Raw genomic sequence first — 16547 nt, 5'->3', positions numbered from 1 at the left:
GGGAAGGATGCCACCTTCCCTGTGTCGTGTCGCTGCTTTCTTGGTTTGTTTGAGGTTGTTGCCTTTGCTTGACACTTTGGCCCTTTTTTGGCCCCCTGGCTGGTGGGGAATGATCACCTCATTTGCATCTCATTGACTTGGTGACGACATGGCTTGCTCTGCTTGTCTGCAGGGGCAGGCAGGCCCGCCCGCTCGCTCACGGGAGGGCACCTGCAGCATCCCCATCTCGCAGCCTTCGGGCTGGAGCTGGACCTGTGAGTGGGCCGCTGGTGCGCGGCTATCTGCTGCGGTTTGGGCCTCCTGCCCTTGAGCCTCCCTCCAGCGTGCATCCTCTTGAGCGGAGATGAGCGAGTCACGAGAGGGTGCCGGCCGGCAGCTGGAGCTCGAGCTGTCTACAGCATGTTCTCAGGCCAGCGCAGCAGCGTGAGGCTGCTGGGGCGGAGCCAACGCTCCTCTATGCAAATGACTCAGGCTGCTGCTGTGCATCTTGGGCGGCTTTGGACTTGAGCTCGGCCTGCCCTGGGGGGGGCGGAGTGGGCGTCGGGAGCGACCGGCGCCTCCCACTCGAGGAGCCTCCGTGCGGTCTGTGCCGAACGCCACCCCCGCCCCCTCCCTTTCGGGCCCGAGACTCCGCGATGTTGGGGAGCTGCGTCGGAGGGGCGCTCGTCGGGCCGGCGGGCCCCAACTCATACTTACCTGGCAGGGGAGATACCATGATCACTAAGGTGGTTCTCCCAGGGTGAGGCTCATCCATTGCACTCCGGGTGTGCTGACCCCTGCGATTTCCCCAAATGCGGGAAACTCGACTGCATAATTTGTGGTAGTGGGGGACTGCGTTCGCGCTTTCCCCTGATTTCCTATGGTCAAAGACAGAACACTAAAGATGCTCTGCTGAGCCAAAGTGAGACTTTGGAGAAGCTCAAAGCAGGCAGATGTGGCCTTTGGCTCCCCCTTGTGGGGGAAGGATGCCACCTTCCCTGTGTCGTGTCGCTGCTTTCTTGGTTTGTTTGAGGTTGTTGCCTTTGCTTGACACTTTGGCCCTTTTTTGGCCCCCTGGCTGGTGGGGAATGATCACCTCATTTGCATCTCATTGACTTGGTGACGACATGGCTTGCTCTGCTTGTCTGCAGGGGCAGGCAGGCCCGCCCGCTCGCTCACGGGAGGGCACCTGCAGCATCCCCATCTCGCAGCCTTCGGGCTGGAGCTGGACCTGTGAGTGGGCCGCTGGTGCGCGGCTATCTGCTGCGGTTTGGGCCTCCTGCCCTTGAGCCTCCCTCCAGCGTGCATCCTCTTGAGCGGAGATGAGCGAGTCACGAGAGGGTGCCGGCCGGCAGCTGGAGCTCGAGCTGTCTACAGCATGTTCTCAGGCCAGCGCAGCAGCGTGAGGCTGCTGGGGCGGAGCCAATGCTCCTCTATGCAAATGACTCAGGCTGCTGCTGTGCATCTTGGGCGGCTTTGGACTTGAGCTCGGCCTGCCCTGGGGGGGGCGGAGTGGGCGTCGGGAGCGACCGGCGCCTCCCACTCGAGGAGCCTCCGTGCGGTCTGTGCCGAACGCCACCCCCGCCCCCTCCCTTTCGGGCCCGAGACTCCGCGATGTTGGGGAGCTGCGTCGGAGGGGCGCTCGTCGGGCCGGCGGGCCCCAACTCATACTTACCTGGCAGGGGAGATACCATGATCACTAAGGTGGTTCTCCCAGGGTGAGGCTCATCCATTGCACTCCGGGTGTGCTGACCCCTGCGATTTCCCCAAATGCGGGAAACTCGACTGCATAATTTGTGGTAGTGGGGGACTGCGTTCGCGCTTTCCCCTGATTTCCTATGGTCAAAGACAGAACACTAAAGATGCTCTGCTGAGCCAAAGTGAGACTTTGGAGAAGCTCAAAGCAGGCAGATGTGGCCTTTGGCTCCCCCTTGTGGGGGAAGGATGCCACCTTCCCTGTGTCGTGTCGCTGCTTTCTTGGTTTGTTTGAGGTTGTTGCCTTTGCTTGACACTTTGGCCCTTTTTTGGCCCCCTGGCTGGTGGGGAATGATCACCTCATTTGCATCTCATTGACTTGGTGACGACATGGCTTGCTCTGCTTGTCTGCAGGGGCAGGCAGGCCCGCCCGCTCGCTCACGGGAGGGCACCTGCAGCATCCCCATCTCGCAGCCTTCGGGCTGGAGCTGGACCTGTGAGTGGGCCGCTGGTGCGCGGCTATCTGCTGCGGTTTGGGCCTCCTGCCCTTGAGCCTCCCTCCAGCGTGCATCCTCTTGAGCGGAGATGAGCGAGTCACGAGAGGGTGCCGGCCGGCAGCTGGAGCTCGAGCTGTCTACAACATGTTCTCAGGCCAGCGCAGCAGCGTGAGGCTGCTGGGGCGGAGCCAACGCTCCTCTATGCAAATGACTCAGGCTGCTGCTGTGCATCTTGGGCGGCTTTGGACTTGAGCTCGGCCTGCCCTGGGGGGGGCGGAGTGGGCGTCGGGAGCGACCGGCGCCTCCCACTCGAGGAGCCTCCGTGCGGTCTGTGCCGAACGCCACCCCCGCCCCCTCCCTTTCGGGCCCGAGACTCCGCGATGTTGGGGAGCTGCGTCGGAGGGGCGCTCGTCGGGCCGGCGGGCCCCAACTCATACTTACCTGGCAGGGGAGATACCATGATCACTAAGGTGGTTCTCCCAGGGTGAGGCTCATCCATTGCACTCCGGGTGTGCTGACCCCTGCGATTTCCCCAAATGCGGGAAACTCGACTGCATAATTTGTGGTAGTGGGGGACTGCGTTCGCGCTTTCCCCTGATTTCCTATGGTCAAAGACAGAACACTAAAGATGCTCTGCTGAGCCAAAGTGAGACTTTGGAGAAGCTCAAAGCAGGCAGATGTGGCCTTTGGCTCCCCCTTGTGGGGGAAGGATGCCACCTTCCCTGTGTCGTGTCGCTGCTTTCTTGGTTTGTTTGAGGTTGTTGCCTTTGCTTGACACTTTGGCCCTTTTTTGGCCCCCTGGCTGGTGGGGAATGATCACCTCATTTGCATCTCATTGACTTGGTGACGACATGGCTTGCTCTGCTTGTCTGCAGGGGCAGGCAGGCCCGCCCGCTCGCTCACGGGAGGGCACCTGCAGCATCCCCATCTCGCAGCCTTCGGGCTGGAGCTGGACCTGTGAGTGGGCCGCTGGTGCGCGGCTATCTGCTGCGGTTTGGGCCTCCTGCCCTTGAGCCTCCCTCCAGCGTGCATCCTCTTGAGCGGAGATGAGCGAGTCACGAGAGGGTGCCGGCCGGCAGCTGGAGCTCGAGCTGTCTACAGCATGTTCTCAGGCCAGCGCAGCAGCGTGAGGCTGCTGGGGCGGAGCCAACGCTCCTCTATGCAAATGACTCAGGCTGCTGCTGTGCATCTTGGGCGGCTTTGGACTTGAGCTCGGCCTGCCCTGGGGGGGGCGGAGTGGGCGTCGGGAGCGACCGGCGCCTCCCACTCGAGGAGCCTCCGTGCGGTCTGTGCCGAACGCCACCCCCGCCCCCTCCCTTTCGGGCCTGAGACTCCGCGATGTTGGGGAGCTGCGTCGGAGGGGCGCTCGTCGGGCCGGCGGGCCCCAACTCATACTTACCTGGCAGGGGAGATACCATGATCACTAAGGTGGTTCTCCCAGGGTGAGGCTCATCCATTGCACTCTGGGTGTGCTGACCCCTGCGATTTCCCCAAATGCGGGAAACTCGACTGCATAATTTGTGGTAGTGGGGGACTGCGTTCGCGCTTTCCCCTGATTTCCTATGGTCAAAGACAGAACACTAAAGATGCTCTGCTGAGCCAAAGTGAGACTTTGGAGAAGCTCAAAGCAGGCAGATGTGGCCTTTGGCTCCCCCTTGTGGGGGAAGGATGCCACCTTCCCTGTGTCGTGTCGCTGCTTTCTTGGTTTGTTTGAGGTTGTTGCCTTTGCTTGACACTTTGGCCCTTTTTTGGCCCCCTGGCTGGTGGGGAATGATCACCTCATTTGCATCTCATTGACTTGGTGACGACATGGCTTGCTCTGCTTGTCTGCAGGGGCAGGCAGGCCCGCCCGCTCGCTCACGGGAGGGCACCTGCAGCATCCCCATCTCGCAGCCTTCGGGCTGGAGCTGGACCTGTGAGTGGGCCGCTGGTGCGCGGCTATCTGCTGCGGTTTGGGCCTCCTGCCCTTGAGCCTCCCTCCAGCGTGCATCCTCTTGAGCGGAGATGAGCGAGTCACGAGAGGGTGCCGGCCGGCAGCTGGAGCTCGAGCTGTCTACAGCATGTTCTCAGGCCAGCGCAGCAGCGTGAGGCTGCTGGGGCGGAGCCAACGCTCCTCTATGCAAATGACTCAGGCTGCTGCTGTGCATCTTGGGCGGCTTTGGACTTGAGCTCGGCCTGCCCTGGGGGGGGCGGAGTGGGCGTCGGGAGCGACCGGCGCCTCCCACTCGAGGAGCCTCCGTGCGGTCTGTGCCGAACGCCACCCCCGCCCCCTCCCTTTCGGGCCCGAGACTCCGCGATGTTGGGGAGCTGCGTCGGAGGGGCGCTCGTCGGGCCGGCGGGCCCCAACTCATACTTACCTGGCAGGGGAGATACCATGATCACTAAGGTGGTTCTCCCAGGGTGAGGCTCATCCATTGCACTCCGGGTGTGCTGACCCCTGCGATTTCCCCAAATGCGGGAAACTCGACTGCATAATTTGTGGTAGTGGGGGACTGCGTTCGCGCTTTCCCCTGATTTCCTATGGTCAAAGACAGAACACTAAAGATGCTCTGCTGAGCCAAAGTGAGACTTTGGAGAAGCTCAAAGCAGGCAGATGTGGCCTTTGGCTCCCCCTTGTGGGGGAAGGATGCCACCTTCCCTGTGTCGTGTCGCTGCTTTCTTGGTTTGTTTGAGGTTGTTGCCTTTGCTTGACACTTTGGCCCTTTTTTGGCCCCCTGGCTGGTGGGGAATGATCACCTCATTTGCATCTCATTGACTTGGTGACGACATGGCTTGCTCTGCTTGTCTGCAGGGGCAGGCAGGCCCGCCCGCTCGCTCACGGGAGGGCACCTGCAGCATCCCCATCTCGCAGCCTTCGGGCTGGAGCTGGACCTGTGAGTGGGCCGCTGGTGCGCGGCTATCTGCTGCGGTTTGGGCCTCCTGCCCTTGAGCCTCCCTCCAGCGTGCATCCTCTTGAGCGGAGATGAGCGAGTCACGAGAGGGTGCCGGCCGGCAGCTGGAGCTCGAGCTGTCTACAGCATGTTCTCAGGCCAGCGCAGCAGCGTGAGGCTGCTGGGGCGGAGCCAACGCTCCTCTATGCAAATGACTCAGGCTGCTGCTGTGCATCTTGGGCGGCTTTGGACTTGAGCTCGGCCTGCCCTGGGGGGGGCGGAGTGGGCGTCGGGAGCGACCGGCGCCTCCCACTCGAGGAGCCTCCGTGCGGTCTGTGCCGAACGCCACCCCCGCCCCCTCCCTTTCGGGCCCGAGACTCCGCGATGTTGGGGAGCTGCGTCGGAGGGGCGCTCGTCGGGCCGGCGGGCCCCAACTCATACTTACCTGGCAGGGGAGATACCATGATCACTAAGGTGGTTCTCCCAGGGTGAGGCTCATCCATTGCACTCCGGGTGTGCTGACCCCTGCGATTTCCCCAAATGCGGGAAACTCGACTGCATAATTTGTGGTAGTGGGGGACTGCGTTCGCGCTTTCCCCTGATTTCCTATGGTCAAAGACAGAACACTAAAGATGCTCTGCTGAGCCAAAGTGAGACTTTGGAGAAGCTCAAAGCAGGCAGATGTGGCCTTTGGCTCCCCCTTGTGGGGGAAGGATGCCACCTTCCCTGTGTCGTGTCGCTGCTTTCTTGGTTTGTTTGAGGTTGTTGCCTTTGCTTGACACTTTGGCCCTTTTTTGGCCCCCTGGCTGGTGGGGAATGATCACCTCATTTGCATCTCATTGACTTGGTGACGACATGGCTTGCTCTGCTTGTCTGCAGGGGCAGGCAGGCCCGCCCGCTCGCTCACGGGAGGGCACCTGCAGCATCCCCATCTCGCAGCCTTCGGGCTGGAGCTGGACCTGTGAGTGGGCCGCTGGTGCGCGGCTATCTGCTGCGGTTTGGGCCTCCTGCCCTTGAGCCTCCCTCCAGCGTGCATCCTCTTGAGCGGAGATGAGCGAGTCACGAGAGGGTGCCGGCCGGCAGCTGGAGCTCGAGCTGTCTACAGCATGTTCTCAGGCCAGCGCAGCAGCGTGAGGCTGCTGGGGCGGAGCCAACGCTCCTCTATGCAAATGACTCAGGCTGCTGCTGTGCATCTTGGGCGGCTTTGGACTTGAGCTCGGCCTGCCCTGGGGGGGGCGGAGTGGGCGTCGGGAGCGACCGGCGCCTCCCACTCGAGGAGCCTCCGTGCGGTCTGTGCCGAACGCCACCCCCGCCCCCTCCCTTTCGGGCCCGAGACTCCGCGATGTTGGGGAGCTGCGTCGGAGGGGCGCTCGTCGGGCCGGCGGGCCCCAACTCATACTTACCTGGCAGGGGAGATACCATGATCACTAAGGTGGTTCTCCCAGGGTGAGGCTCATCCATTGCACTCCGGGTGTGCTGACCCCTGCGATTTCCCCAAATGCGGGAAACTCGACTGCATAATTTGTGGTAGTGGGGGACTGCGTTCGCGCTTTCCCCTGATTTCCTATGGTCAAAGACAGAACACTAAAGATGCTCTGCTGAGCCAAAGTGAGACTTTGGAGAAGCTCAAAGCAGGCAGATGTGGCCTTTGGCTCCCCCTTGTGGGGGAAGGATGCCACCTTCCCTGTGTCGTGTCGCTGCTTTCTTGGTTTGTTTGAGGTTGTTGCCTTTGCTTGACACTTTGGCCCTTTTTTGGCCCCCTGGCTGGTGGGGAATGATCACCTCATTTGCATCTCATTGACTTGGTGACGACATGGCTTGCTCTGCTTGTCTGCAGGGGCAGGCAGGCCCGCCCGCTCGCTCACGGGAGGGCACCTGCAGCATCCCCATCTCGCAGCCTTCGGGCTGGAGCTGGACCTGTGAGTGGGCCGCTGGTGCGCGGCTATCTGCTGCGGTTTGGGCCTCCTGCCCTTGAGCCTCCCTCCAGCGTGCATCCTCTTGAGCGGAGATGAGCGAGTCACGAGAGGGTGCCGGCCGGCAGCTGGAGCTCGAGCTGTCTACAGCATGTTCTCAGGCCAGCGCAGCAGCGTGAGGCTGCTGGGGCGGAGCCAACGCTCCTCTATGCAAATGACTCAGGCTGCTGCTGTGCATCTTGGGCGGCTTTGGACTTGAGCTCGGCCTGCCCTGGGGGGGGCGGAGTGGGCGTCGGGAGCGACCGGCGCCTCCCACTCGAGGAGCCTCCGTGCGGTCTGTGCCGAACGCCACCCCCGCCCCCTCCCTTTCGGGCCCGAGACTCCGCGATGTTGGGGAGCTGCGTCGGAGGGGCGCTCGTCGGGCCGGCGGGCCCCAACTCATACTTACCTGGCAGGGGAGATACCATGATCACTAAGGTGGTTCTCCCAGGGTGAGGCTCATCCATTGCACTCCGGGTGTGCTGACCCCTGCGATTTCCCCAAATGCGGGAAACTCGACTGCATAATTTGTGGTAGTGGGGGACTGCGTTCGCGCTTTCCCCTGATTTCCTATGGTCAAAGACAGAACACTAAAGATGCTCTGCTGAGCCAAAGTGAGACTTTGGAGAAGCTCAAAGCAGGCAGATGTGGCCTTTGGCTCCCCCTTGTGGGGGAAGGATGCCACCTTCCCTGTGTCGTGTCGCTGCTTTCTTGGTTTGTTTGAGGTTGTTGCCTTTGCTTGACACTTTGGCCCTTTTTTGGCCCCCTGGCTGGTGGGGAATGATCACCTCATTTGCATCTCATTGACTTGGTGACGACATGGCTTGCTCTGCTTGTCTGCAGGGGCAGGCAGGCCCGCCCGCTCGCTCACGGGAGGGCACCTGCAGCATCCCCATCTCGCAGCCTTCGGGCTGGAGCTGGACCTGTGAGTGGGCCGCTGGTGCGCGGCTATCTGCTGCGGTTTGGGCCTCCTGCCCTTGAGCCTCCCTCCAGCGTGCATCCTCTTGAGCGGAGATGAGCGAGTCACGAGAGGGTGCCGGCCGGCAGCTGGAGCTCGAGCTGTCTACAGCATGTTCTCAGGCCAGCGCAGCAGCGTGAGGCTGCTGGGGCAGAGCCAACGCTCCTCTATGCAAATGACTCAGGCTGCTGCTGTGCATCTTGGGCGGCTTTGGACTTGAGCTCGGCCTGCCCTGGGGGGGGCGGAGTGGGCGTCGGGAGCGACCGGCGCCTCCCACTCGAGGAGCCTCCGTGCGGTCTGTGCCGAACGCCACCCCCGCCCCCTCCCTTTCGGGCCCGAGACTCCGCGATGTTGGGGAGCTGCGTCGGAGGGGCGCTCGTCGGGCCGGCGGGCCCCAACTCATACTTACCTGGCAGGGGAGATACCATGATCACTAAGGTGGTTCTCCCAGGGTGAGGCTCATCCATTGCACTCCGGGTGTGCTGACCCCTGCGATTTCCCCAAATGCGGGAAACTCGACTGCATAATTTGTGGTAGTGGGGGACTGCGTTCGCGCTTTCCCCTGATTTCCTATGGTCAAAGACAGAACACTAAAGATGCTCTGCTGAGCCAAAGTGAGACTTTGGAGAAGCTCAAAGCAGGCAGATGTGGCCTTTGGCTCCCCCTTGTGGGGGAAGGATGCCACCTTCCCTGTGTCGTGTCGCTGCTTTCTTGGTTTGTTTGAGGTTGTTGCCTTTGCTTGACACTTTGGCCCTTTTTTGGCCCCCTGGCTGGTGGGGAATGATCACCTCATTTGCATCTCATTGACTTGGTGACGACATGGCTTGCTCTGCTTGTCTGCAGGGGCAGGCAGGCCCGCCCGCTCGCTCACGGGAGGGCACCTGCAGCATCCCCATCTCGCAGCCTTCGGGCTGGAGCTGGACCTGTGAGTGGGCCGCTGGTGCGCGGCTATCTGCTGCGGTTTGGGCCTCCTGCCCTTGAGCCTCCCTCCAGCGTGCATCCTCTTGAGCGGAGATGAGCGAGTCACGAGAGGGTGCCGGCCGGCAGCTGGAGCTCGAGCTGTCTACAGCATGTTCTCAGGCCAGCGCAGCAGCGTGAGGCTGCTGGGGCGGAGCCAACGCTCCTCTATGCAAATGACTCAGGCTGCTGCTGTGCATCTTGGGCGGCTTTGGACTTGAGCTCGGCCTGCCCTGGGGGGGGGGCGGAGTGGGCGTCGGGAGCGACCGGCGCCTCCCACTCGAGGAGCCTCCGTGCGGTCTGTGCCGAACGCCACCCCCGCCCCCTCCCTTTCGGGCCCGAGACTCCGCGATGTTGGGGAGCTGCGTCGGAGGGGCGCTCGTCGGGCCGGCGGGCCCCAACTCATACTTACCTGGCAGGGGAGATACCATGATCACTAAGGTGGTTCTCCCAGGGTGAGGCTCATCCATTGCACTCCGGGTGTGCTGACCCCTGCGATTTCCCCAAATGCGGGAAACTCGACTGCATAATTTGTGGTAGTGGGGGACTGCGTTCGCGCTTTCCCCTGATTTCCTATGGTCAAAGACAGAACACTAAAGATGCTCTGCTGAGCCAAAGTGAGACTTTGGAGAAGCTCAAAGCAGGCAGATGTGGCCTTTGGCTCCCCCTTGTGGGGGAAGGATGCCACCTTCCCTGTGTCGTGTCGCTGCTTTCTTGGTTTGTTTGAGGTTGTTGCCTTTGCTTGACACTTTGGCCCTTTTTTGGCCCCCTGGCTGGTGGGGAATGATCACCTCATTTGCATCTCATTGACTTGGTGACGACATGGCTTGCTCTGCTTGTCTGCAGGGGCAGGCAGGCCCGCCCGCTCGCTCACGGGAGGGCACCTGCAGCATCCCCATCTCGCAGCCTTCGGGCTGGAGCTGGACCTGTGAGTGGGCCGCTGGTGCGCGGCTATCTGCTGCGGTTTGGGCCTCCTGCCCTTGAGCCTCCCTCCAGCGTGCATCCTCTTGAGCGGAGATGAGCGAGTCACGAGAGGGTGCCGGCCGGCAGCTGGAGCTCGAGCTGTCTACAGCATGTTCTCAGGCCAGCGCAGCAGCGTGAGGCTGCTGGGGCGGAGCCAACGCTCCTCTATGCAAATGACTCAGGCTGCTGCTGTGCATCTTGGGCGGCTTTGGACTTGAGCTCGGCCTGCCCTGGGGGGGGGCGGAGTGGGCGTCGGGAGCGACCGGCGCCTCCCACTCGAGGAGCCTCCGTGCGGTCTGTGCCGAACGCCACCCCCGCCCCCTCCCTTTCGGGCCCGAGACTCCGCGATGTTGGGGAGCTGCGTCGGAGGGGCGCTCGTCGGGCCGGCGGGCCCCAACTCATACTTACCTGGCAGGGGAGATACCATGATCACTAAGGTGGTTCTCCCAGGGTGAGGCTCATCCATTGCACTCCGGGTGTGCTGACCCCTGCGATTTCCCCAAATGCGGGAAACTCGACTGCATAATTTGTGGTAGTGGGGGACTGCGTTCGCGCTTTCCCCTGATTTCCTATGGTCAAAGACAGAACACTAAAGATTCTCTGCTGAGCCAAAGTGAGACTTTGGAGAAGCTCAAAGCAGGCAGATGTGGCCTTTGGCTCCCCCTTGTGGGGGAAGGATGCCACCTTCCCTGTGTCGTGTCGCTGCTTTCTTGGTTTGTTTGAGGTTGTTGCCTTTGCTTGACACTTTGGCCCTTTTTTGGCCCCCTGGCTGGTGGGGAATGATCACCTCATTTGCATCTCATTGACTTGGTGACGACATGGCTTGCTCTGCTTGTCTGCAGGGGCAGGCAGGCCCGCCCGCTCGCTCACGGGAGGGCACCTGCAGCATCCCCATCTCGCAGCCTTCGGGCTGGAGCTGGACCTGTGAGTGGGCCGCTGGTGCGCGGCTATCTGCTGCGGTTTGGGCCTCCTGCCCTTGAGCCTCCCTCCAGCGTGCATCCTCTTGAGCGGAGATGAGCGAGTCACGAGAGGGTGCCGGCCGGCAGCTGGAGCTCGAGCTGTCTACAGCATGTTCTCAGGCCAGCGCAGCAGCGTGAGGCTGCTGGGGCGGAGCCAACGCTCCTCTATGCAAATGACTCAGGCTGCTGCTGTGCATCTTGGGCGGCTTTGGACTTGAGCTCGGCCTGCCCTGGGGGGGGGCGGAGTGGGCGTCGGGAGCGACCGGCGCCTCCCACTCGAGGAGCCTCCGTGCGGTCTGTGCCGAACGCCACCCCCGCCCCCTCCCTTTCGGGCCCGAGACTCCGCGATGTTGGGGAGCTGCGTCGGAGGGGCGCTCGTCGGGCCGGCGGGCCCCAACTCATACTTACCTGGCAGGGGAGATACCATGATCACTAAGGTGGTTCTCCCAGGGTGAGGCTCATCCATTGCACTCCGGGTGTGCTGACCCCTGCGATTTCCCCAAATGCGGGAAACTCGACTGCATAATTTGTGGTAGTGGGGGACTGCGTTCGCGCTTTCCCCTGATTTCCTATGGTCAAAGACAGAACACTAAAGATGCTCTGCTGAGCCAAAGTGAGACTTTGGAGAAGCTCAAAGCAGGCAGATGTGGCCTTTGGCTCCCCCTTGTGGGGGAAGGATGCCACCTTCCCTGTGTCGTGTCGCTGCTTTCTTGGTTTGTTTGAGGTTGTTGCCTTTGCTTGACACTTTGGCCCTTTTTTGGCCCCCTGGCTGGTGGGGAATGATCACCTCATTTGCATCTCATTGACTTGGTGACGACATGGCTTGCTCTGCTTGTCTGCAGGGGCAGGCAGGCCCGCCCGCTCGCTCACGGGAGGGCACCTGCAGCATCCCCATCTCGCAGCCTTCGGGCTGGAGCTGGACCTGTGAGTGGGCCGCTGGTGCGCGGCTATCTGCTGCGGTTTGGGCCTCCTGCCCTTGAGCCTCCCTCCAGCGTGCATCCTCTTGAGCGGAGATGAGCGAGTCACGAGAGGGTGCCGGCCGGCAGCTGGAGCTCGAGCTGTCTACAGCATGTTCTCAGGCCAGCGCAGCAGCGTGAGGCTGCTGGGGCGGAGCCAACGCTCCTCTATGCAAATGACTCAGGCTGCTGCTGTGCATCTTGGGCGGCTTTGGACTTGAGCTCGGCCTGCCCTGGGGGGGGCGGAGTGGGCGTCGGGAGCGACCGGCGCCTCCCACTCGAGGAGCCTCCGTGCGGTCTGTGCCGAACGCCACCCCCGCCCCCTCCCTTTCGGGCCCGAGACTCCGCGATGTTGGGGAGCTGCGTCGGAGGGGCGCTCGTCGGGCCGGCGGGCCCCAACTCATACTTACCTGGCAGGGGAGATACCATGATCACTAAGGTGGTTCTCCCAGGGTGAGGCTCATCCATTGCACTCCGGGTGTGCTGACCCCTGTGATTTCCCCAAATGCGGGAAACTCGACTGCATAATTTGTGGTAGTGGGGGACTGCGTTCGCGCTTTCCCCTGATTTCCTATGGTCAAAGACAGAACACTAAAGATGCTCTGCTGAGCCAAAGTGAGACTTTGGAGAAGCTCAAAGCAGGCAGATGTGGCCTTTGGCTCCCCCTTGTGGGGGAAGGATGCCACCTTCCCTGTGTCGTGTCGCTGCTTTCTTGGTTTGTTTGAGGTTGTTGCCTTTGCTTGACACTTTGGCCCTTTTTTGGCCCCCTGGCTGGTGGGGAATGATCACCTCATTTGCATCTCATTGACTTGGTGACGACATGGCTTGCTCTGCTTGTCTGCAGGGGCAGGCAGGCCCGCCCGCTCGCTCACGGGAGGGCACCTGCAGCATCCCCATCTCGCAGCCTTCGGGCTGGAGCTGGACCTGTGAGTGGGCCGCTGGTGCGCGGCTATCTGCTGCGGTTTGGGCCTCCTGCCCTTGAGCCTCCCTCCAGCGTGCATCCTCTTGAGCGGAGATGAGCGAGTCACGAGAGGGTGCCGGCCGGCAGCTGGAGCTCGAGCTGTCTACAGCATGTTCTCAGGCCAGCGCAGCAGCGTGAGGCTGCTGGGGCGGAGCCAACGCTCCTATATGCAAATGACTCAGGCTGCTGCTGTGCATCTTGGGCGGCTTTGGACTTGAGCTCGGCCTGCCCTGGGGGGGGCGGAGTGGGCGTCGGGAGCGACCGGCGCCTCCCACTCGAGGAGCCTCCGTGCGGTCTGTGCCGAACGCCACCCCCGCCCCCTCCCTTTCGGGCCCGAGACTCCGCGATGTTGGGGAGCTGCGTCGGAGGGGCGCTCGTCGGGCCGGCGGGCCCCAACTCATACTTACCTGGCAGGGGAGATACCATGATCACTAAGGTGGTTCTCCCAGGGTGAGGCTCATCCATTGCACTCCGGGTGTGCTGACCCCTGCGATTTCCCCAAATGCGGGAAACTCGACTGCATAATTTGTGGTAGTGGGGGACTGCGTTCGCGCTTTCCCCTGATTTCCTATGGTCAAAGACAGAACACTAAAGATGCTCTGCTGAGCCAAAGTGAGACTTTGGAGAAGCTCAAAGCAGGCAGATGTGGCCTTTGGCTCCCCCTTGTGGGGGAAGGATGCCACCTTCCCTGTGTCGTGTCAGCTGCTTTCTTGGTTTGTTTGAGGTTGTTGCCTTTGCTTGACACTTTGGCCCTTTTTTGGCCCCCTGGCTGGTGGGGAATGATCACCTCATTTGCATCTCATTGACTTGGTGACGACATGGCTTGCTCTGCTTGTCTGCAGGGGCAGGCAGGCCCGCCCGCTCGCTCACGGGAGGGCACCTGCAGCATCCCCATCTCGCAGCCTTCGGGCTGGAGCTGGACCTGTGAGTGGGCCGCTGGTGCGCGGCTATCTGCTGCGGTTTGGGCCTCCTGCCCTTGAGCCTCCCTCCAGCGTGCATCCTCTTGAGCGGAGATGAGCGAGTCACGAGAGGGTGCCGGCCGGCAGCTGGAGCTCGAGCTGTCTACAGCATGTTCTCAGGCCAGCGCAGCAGCGTGAGGCTGCTGGGGCGGAGCCAACGCTCCTCTATGCAAATGACTCAGGCTGCTGCTGTGCATCTTGGGCGGCTTTGGACTTGAGCTCGGCCTGCCCTGGGGGGGGGCGGAGTGGGCGTCGGGAGCGACCGGCGCCTCCCACTCGAGGAGCCTCCGTGCGGTCTGTGCCGAACGCCACCCCCGCCCCCTCCCTTTCGGGCCCGAGACTCCGCGATGTTGGGGAGCTGCGTCGGAGGGGCGCTCGTCGGGCCGGCGGGCCCCAACTCATACTTACCTGGCAGGGGAGATACCATGATCACTAAGGTGGTTCTCCCAGGGTGAGGCTCATCCATTGCATTCCGGGTGTGCTGACCCCTGCGATTTCCCCAAATGCGGGAAACTCGACTGCATAATTTGTGGTAGTGGGGGACTGCGTTCGCGCTTTCCCCTGATTTCCTATGGTCAAAGACAGAACACTAAAGATGCTCTGCTGAGCCAAAGTGAGACTTTGGAGAAGCTCAAAGCAGGCAGATGTGGCCTTTGGCTCCCCCTTGTGGGGGAAGGATGCCACCTTCCCTGTGTCGTGTCGCTGCTTTCTTGGTTTGTTTGAGGTTGTTGCCTTTGCTTGACACTTTGGCCCTTTTTTGGCCCCCTGGCTGGTGGGGAATGATCACCTCATTTGCATCTCATTGACTTGGTGACGACATGGCTTGCTCTGCTTGTCTGCAGGGGCAGGCAGGCCCGCCCGCTCGCTCACGGGAGGGCACCTGCAGCATCCCCATCTCGCAGCCTTCGGGCTGGAGCTGGACCTGTGAGTGGGCCGCTGGTGCGCGGCTATCTGCTGCGGTTTGGGCCTCCTGCCCTTGAGCCTCCCTCCAGCGTGCATCCTCTTGAGCGGAGATGAGCGAGTCACGAGAGGGTGCCGGCCGGCAGCTGGAGCTCGAGCTGTCTACAGCATGTTCTCAGGCCAGCGCAGCAGCGTGAGGCTGCTGGGGCGGAGCCAACGCTCCTCTATGCAAATGACTCAGGCTGCTGCTGTGCATCTTGGGCGGCTTTGGACTTGAGCTCGGCCTGCCCTGGGGGGGGCGGAGTGGGCGTCGGGAGCGACCGGCGCCTCCCACTCGAGGAGCCTCCGTGCGGTCTGTGCCGAACGCCACCCCCGCCCCCTCCCTTTCGGGCCCGAGACTCCGCGATGTTGGGGAGCTGCGTCGGAGGGGCGCTCGTCGGGTCGGCGGGCCCCAACTCATACTTACCTGGCAGGGGAGATACCATGATCACTAAGGTGGTTCTCCCAGGGTGAGGCTCATCCATTGCACTCCGGGTGTGCTGACCCCTGCGATTTCCCCAAATGCGGGAAACTCGACTGCATAATTTGTGGTAGTGGGGGACTGCGTTCGCGCTTTCCCCTGATTTCCTATGGTCAAAGACAGAACACTAAAGATGCTCTGCTGAGCCAAAGTGAGACTTTGGAGAAGCTCAAAGCAGGCAGATGTGGCCTTTGGCTCCCCCTTGTGGGGGAAGGATGCCACCTTCCCTGTGTCGTGTCGCTGCTTTCTTGGTTTGTTTGAGGTTGTTGCCTTTGCTTGACACTTTGGCCCTTTTTTGGCCCCCTGGCTGGTGGGGAATGATCACCTCATTTGCATCTCATTGACTTGGTGACGACATGGCTTGCTCTGCTTGTCTGCAGGGGCAGGCAGGCCCGCCCGCTCGCTCACGGGAGGGCACCTGCAGCATCCCCATCTCGCAGCCTTCGGGCTGGAGCTGGACCTGTGAGTGGGCCGCTGGTGCGCGGCTATCTGCTGCGGTTTGGGCCTCCTGCCCTTGAGCCTCCCTCCAGCGTGCATCCTCTTGAGCGGAGATGAGCGAGTCACGAGAGGGTGCCGGCCGGCAGCTGGAGCTCGAGCTGTCTACAGCATGTTCTCAGGCCAGCGCAGCAGCGTGAGGCTGCTGGGGCGGAGCCAACGCTCCTCTATGCAAATGACTCAGGCTGCTGCTGTGCATCTTGGGCGGCTTTGGACTTGAGCTCGGCCTGCCCTGGGGGGGGCGGAGTGGGCGTCGGGAGCGACCGGCGCCTCCCACTCGAGGAGCCTCCGTGCGGTCTGTGCCGAACGCCACCCCCGCCCCCTCCCTTTCGGGCCCGAGACTCCGCGATGTTGGGGAGCTGCGTCGGAGGGGCGCTCGTCGGGCCGGCGGGCCCCAACTCATACTTACCTGGCAGGGGAGATACCATGATCACTAAGGTGGTTCTCCCAGGGTGAGGCTCATCCATTGCACTCCGGGTGTGCTGACCCCTGCGATTTCCCCAAATGCGGGAAACTCGACTGCATAATTTGTGGTAGTGGGGGACTGCGTTCGCGCTTTCCCCTGATTTCCTATGGTCAAAGACAGAACACTAAAGATGCTCTGCTGAGCCAAAGTGAGACTTTGGAGAAGCTCAAAGCAGGCAGATGTGGCCTTTGGCTCCCCCTTGTGGGGGAAGGATGCCACCTTCCCTGTGTCGTGTCGCTGCTTTCTTGGTTTGTTTGAGGTTGTTGCCTTTGCTTGACACTTTGGCCCTTTTTTGGCCCCCTGGCTGGTGGGGAATGATCACCTCATTTGCATCTCATTGACTTGGTGACGACATGGCTTGCTCTGCTTGTCTGCAGGGGCAGGCAGGCCCGCCCGCTCGCTCACGGGAGGGCACCTGCAGCATCCCCATCTCGCAGCCTTCGGGCTGGAGCTGGACCTG

The 16547-nt window shown here is 62.0% G+C and overlaps 17 non-coding genes across 17 annotated transcripts; all 17 read left to right on the top strand.

Annotated features, from left to right (window-relative positions):
• Positions 1-688: 688 nt before the first annotated feature.
• LOC143800914 (U1 spliceosomal RNA) lies at positions 689-852 on the top strand. The gene has a single exon (XR_013220585.1). It is a non-coding gene; the product is annotated as a U1 spliceosomal RNA (small nuclear RNA).
• A 794-nt stretch (positions 853-1646) lies between these two features.
• On the top strand, positions 1647-1810 carry LOC143800913 (U1 spliceosomal RNA). The gene has a single exon (XR_013220584.1). It is a non-coding gene; the product is annotated as a U1 spliceosomal RNA (small nuclear RNA).
• Positions 1811-2604: 794 nt separating this feature from the next.
• LOC143800912 (U1 spliceosomal RNA) lies at positions 2605-2768 on the top strand. Its single transcript, XR_013220583.1, has one exon. It is a non-coding gene; the product is annotated as a U1 spliceosomal RNA (small nuclear RNA).
• Positions 2769-3562: 794 nt separating this feature from the next.
• On the top strand, positions 3563-3726 carry LOC143801267 (U1 spliceosomal RNA). Its single transcript, XR_013220886.1, has one exon. It is a non-coding gene; the product is annotated as a U1 spliceosomal RNA (small nuclear RNA).
• Positions 3727-4520: 794 nt separating this feature from the next.
• LOC143800911 (U1 spliceosomal RNA) lies at positions 4521-4684 on the top strand. Its single transcript, XR_013220582.1, has one exon. It is a non-coding gene; the product is annotated as a U1 spliceosomal RNA (small nuclear RNA).
• A 794-nt stretch (positions 4685-5478) lies between these two features.
• LOC143800910 (U1 spliceosomal RNA) lies at positions 5479-5642 on the top strand. Its single transcript, XR_013220581.1, has one exon. It is a non-coding gene; the product is annotated as a U1 spliceosomal RNA (small nuclear RNA).
• A 794-nt stretch (positions 5643-6436) lies between these two features.
• On the top strand, positions 6437-6600 carry LOC143800908 (U1 spliceosomal RNA). The gene has a single exon (XR_013220580.1). It is a non-coding gene; the product is annotated as a U1 spliceosomal RNA (small nuclear RNA).
• Positions 6601-7394: 794 nt separating this feature from the next.
• Positions 7395-7558, top strand: LOC143800907 (U1 spliceosomal RNA). Its single transcript, XR_013220579.1, has one exon. It is a non-coding gene; the product is annotated as a U1 spliceosomal RNA (small nuclear RNA).
• Positions 7559-8352: 794 nt separating this feature from the next.
• Positions 8353-8516, top strand: LOC143800905 (U1 spliceosomal RNA). The gene has a single exon (XR_013220578.1). It is a non-coding gene; the product is annotated as a U1 spliceosomal RNA (small nuclear RNA).
• Positions 8517-9312: 796 nt separating this feature from the next.
• Positions 9313-9476, top strand: LOC143800904 (U1 spliceosomal RNA). Its single transcript, XR_013220577.1, has one exon. It is a non-coding gene; the product is annotated as a U1 spliceosomal RNA (small nuclear RNA).
• Positions 9477-10271: 795 nt separating this feature from the next.
• On the top strand, positions 10272-10435 carry LOC143800903 (U1 spliceosomal RNA). Its single transcript, XR_013220576.1, has one exon. It is a non-coding gene; the product is annotated as a U1 spliceosomal RNA (small nuclear RNA).
• Positions 10436-11230: 795 nt separating this feature from the next.
• Positions 11231-11394, top strand: LOC143800902 (U1 spliceosomal RNA). Its single transcript, XR_013220575.1, has one exon. It is a non-coding gene; the product is annotated as a U1 spliceosomal RNA (small nuclear RNA).
• A 794-nt stretch (positions 11395-12188) lies between these two features.
• On the top strand, positions 12189-12352 carry LOC143801272 (U1 spliceosomal RNA). The gene has a single exon (XR_013220891.1). It is a non-coding gene; the product is annotated as a U1 spliceosomal RNA (small nuclear RNA).
• A 794-nt stretch (positions 12353-13146) lies between these two features.
• LOC143800901 (U1 spliceosomal RNA) lies at positions 13147-13310 on the top strand. The gene has a single exon (XR_013220574.1). It is a non-coding gene; the product is annotated as a U1 spliceosomal RNA (small nuclear RNA).
• Positions 13311-14106: 796 nt separating this feature from the next.
• Positions 14107-14270, top strand: LOC143801277 (U1 spliceosomal RNA). The gene has a single exon (XR_013220894.1). It is a non-coding gene; the product is annotated as a U1 spliceosomal RNA (small nuclear RNA).
• Positions 14271-15064: 794 nt separating this feature from the next.
• LOC143800900 (U1 spliceosomal RNA) lies at positions 15065-15228 on the top strand. The gene has a single exon (XR_013220573.1). It is a non-coding gene; the product is annotated as a U1 spliceosomal RNA (small nuclear RNA).
• A 794-nt stretch (positions 15229-16022) lies between these two features.
• Positions 16023-16186, top strand: LOC143800899 (U1 spliceosomal RNA). The gene has a single exon (XR_013220572.1). It is a non-coding gene; the product is annotated as a U1 spliceosomal RNA (small nuclear RNA).
• The last annotated feature ends 361 nt before the right edge of the window (positions 16187-16547 follow it).

The sequence above is a fragment of the Ranitomeya variabilis genome, chromosome 1 (assembly GCF_051348905.1).
Source record: "Ranitomeya variabilis isolate aRanVar5 chromosome 1, aRanVar5.hap1, whole genome shotgun sequence".
In the NCBI taxonomy this organism is placed as follows: Eukaryota; Metazoa; Chordata; class Amphibia; order Anura; family Dendrobatidae; genus Ranitomeya; species Ranitomeya variabilis.
Note: the sequence above shows the minus strand (reverse complement) of the source record. Positions and strands in the feature narration are given on the sequence as shown.